Source organism: Cupressus sempervirens, chromosome 1, assembly GCF_028749045.1.
Source record: "Cupressus sempervirens isolate cs-2001-9-10 chromosome 1, ASM2874904v1, whole genome shotgun sequence".
Lineage (NCBI taxonomy): Eukaryota > Viridiplantae > Streptophyta > Pinopsida > Cupressales > Cupressaceae > Cupressus > Cupressus sempervirens.
In genome coordinates, this window is record NC_143118.1 from 385,674,508 (window position 1) to 385,677,651 (window position 3,144).

At 41.5% G+C, this 3,144-nt stretch overlaps 1 pseudogene; it reads right to left on the reverse strand.

Annotated features, from left to right (window-relative positions):
• Positions 1-424: 424 nt before the first annotated feature.
• On the reverse strand, positions 425-1,892 carry LOC149577903 (uncharacterized; annotated as a pseudogene).
• Positions 1,893-3,144: the final 1,252 nt, after the last annotated feature.

A 3,144-nucleotide genomic window follows, 5' to 3' on the forward strand; every position in this document is an offset into this window, starting at 1 on the left:
CGCTATGTCGCCGATGTTAACTCCTGGGCAGTTCTCGATAGCGAGACAGCGCCAGTCGTAGATCCCTGCGGATCCGACAATCGTGAAGACTCACCATTCCTTCTGAGACTACTGGGCCCACTGTACGTTGTGCACTGACTCATACACATGGCACTTCCCTATTTGGTTCGATGAAACACCAGCTGGCAACCCAAGACCTGATCCACAGAGCAACCACATGTCAGCTAGGCGCCATGTCGCTATGCAAAAATCGAGACCAAATTCCCATAGCGCCATAGCGCCCACCGACAGCATGCCCTGAGATTTACACGTGTCCCCATTCGCTTCGCTATCCTGACGCCGCGCTGACAAATTGTGCTGCAGAGTACCGACGGGACCCATCTGCCTGATCCTTCCTTGCCACGGTGAAATTTTCGTTTGGGCGCTATGTCGCCATCGGAAAACGCATTGGTTTTTCATTGGCGCCATGGCGCCTCGCCTTTTTTTTGAAACCTCTAGGTCGTGAAACTTGTTTGCCCGTCGTCGTGAAACTTCTGACCTGCCGTACTCTGCGATCCGCGACTGGACCCATCCCACTCAGTGCCATGTCTGCAACTGCACCGCACTCTGGATGACACCTGTCAATCCTTGGTGAGACTTGGTCCTGTCGATCCATGTGGCAGATGGTCACTATGTCACCATGATAAAATCTATGCATCTCTGCCATAGCGAGATGGCGCCATTCGTCGATGCGACCCAATCCGACGATCATGAGGACTCATCGTACCTCGTGCTTCCGCCCTCCATGTCGATACACTTGGCATCCCCTTGAGACACGACCCCACCTGACACACGTCACAGAGACGCTATGTCACCGTCATAACCTTCGCGCAACTCCTCCATAACGCGATGGCGCTTACCATTGATTCGAGTTGATCCGACGGTGGTGATCATAAACCCCGACTATGTTAGCCGTGCCGACAGAAACTCTGACCTGGCACACGTGGTTCCTTCTAATTTGTCGCCGTGACACCTGATTCTGTCGGTCATTGGAACTCGCCGCTGTGAATATTTTCGCCGGGTGCTATGTCGCTATGGAGATTTTTCGGCCGATATGCGATAGCGACATAGCGCCAAGGGCATCAGAGAACTTTTCTGACCCACCGAACGTCGGACCCACCCCTGCAACATGTCGAAAGGGTGTCATCGCACTATCATAAATATCGTGCATTTTGTTTATAGCGCAATGGCACCAACCATTGGTACCGCTTAGATTTGACGGCCAGAAACTCGCGGGTCGTAGCATTAAAATACTAATTTGAGACTAACCGTTGCACGAGCCATGCTTTCAAATTTAAATCCTTTGCGGTAAAACTAGAGGTAACATGACCCAAAGGATTCATTTGTCCTTCCATGGGATAATACCCTGGAATTGGAATAATAGGATATCTATAAGGTATATGCATGTGGATTGGAATGGACATTTGCATTAGTTCCTCCCTATGATTTCAAAGAAATGTTGATCCATTACATTATGAGGAACTGGAGTAGATATGAAGAGCTGGTCAGAAGTGAAAAGCCTTCATTAGAGAGCCCCTGCATCTTCTTAAGATATAGTCTATACTTATGGAGATGACTGGAAACATTCTCTCGAGTTAACCCCTCCACATTTATCAGCTACATAATTATCTTTTGCACTACAATTTTATGCCCAAATGAGAAACCACATCAAGAAATTTCTTATAAATCTAGGGAGACCAAACCAACCTATGTCTCTTTAAGGTTCTTGTGGACTAGTCATCAGTTGAGTTCTCATAATGAAAAGATAAAGATTATTGTGTCTCTACGGTTTCTTCACTCCTTTCCTTCTTAGCCCCAAAAACACCATCACTATTCTCTTCAAGGTTATACATTGAAGAGACTCTAGGTTTACATTTATATATCATAGTAACCCTAGATGAGGGTTTTAATGGTTAAATTTCAAATGAAAATATCTTTCTTGGTACTATAAGAAATTGAATGGTATAGTACTATAAAAGAAAACCAAATTGGACTTGGCAATCTTCTATGTAATGAATTAATACAATTGCAGGTTAGCCTTCGATCTCCTATAAGTATTGTATGTGCCTTTATCCTAGACTTTACTCTCCCTTTGTTCCAAATGGATTTTTCTTTTATTGAGTGTCCAATCTTCTTGAGGGGACTTTTGTATCATTTTATGTAGAACTTTGTGTAAACATTGTCTTTCCATTTGAAGGAGTAGGGTTGGTTAACAACTTGGATCTTTAAGTGTACCATTCATTTGTTCTAACTTCTAACTGTACATGTGTGCTATTTTTTTTAATAATTGAACAAAGATTTCAAAAGAATGGTAACCCAACTAGAAGGAGTACTACCATTGAATTATAATGAATTGTAAGTAGGAAGGAATCATTGTTTGATGGTCATATTTGAGGATGTTAAAGTAGTGTTAGGAGACATTGCATGAAAAGTGTATTGAGTGATCTTGATATGGTAGAGCCTTATTTACAAAAATAAATGCCTTTGATTTTGTTAGGAAGGGCATATCATGATGGTTGGGGATGGAAAAGAATACTAGGTTACTTTGGAGTTGTTGGTGCTAGTTGTATCAATTTGTTCCCTCTTTCACTTTTTCTATTTAATTTGTTTATTTGTTGCTGAGATGGAGTTCTCATTATTTTTGGGTTCCAAATAATTTTGAGGTTTTTTGCATTTTTGCTTATATACTGCCTCTCCTCTTGGAACACAGGTGATTGGTTGATTTTGCAAATTTATGATATTTTTATCAGGATTCAACTATGTAGTTTTTGAGTCAATCTCAATGACCCATGTTTCATGAGATGGGTTCTTGTGAACAACTACCCATGAGAATGAGAGATGGATTCTTGTGAACTACTACTCATGAAACATGGGTCAGTAATTTTGACTTAAAAACTACACAGTTGAATCTTGATTGTAATATAACAAATTTTAGTTACTTTGGAAAATATCCTTCTCATCAGTTGGATAAATTTGACAAAAATCATTTACTTCCAATTGTAAATGTGCATAAACTTTTCCAATTCAATTGAAGAGTTTACATGAACAAGAAGCCCTAGAGGAGGAAATAATTGGCATGAATTGTCATTTGATAGATCAATGCTC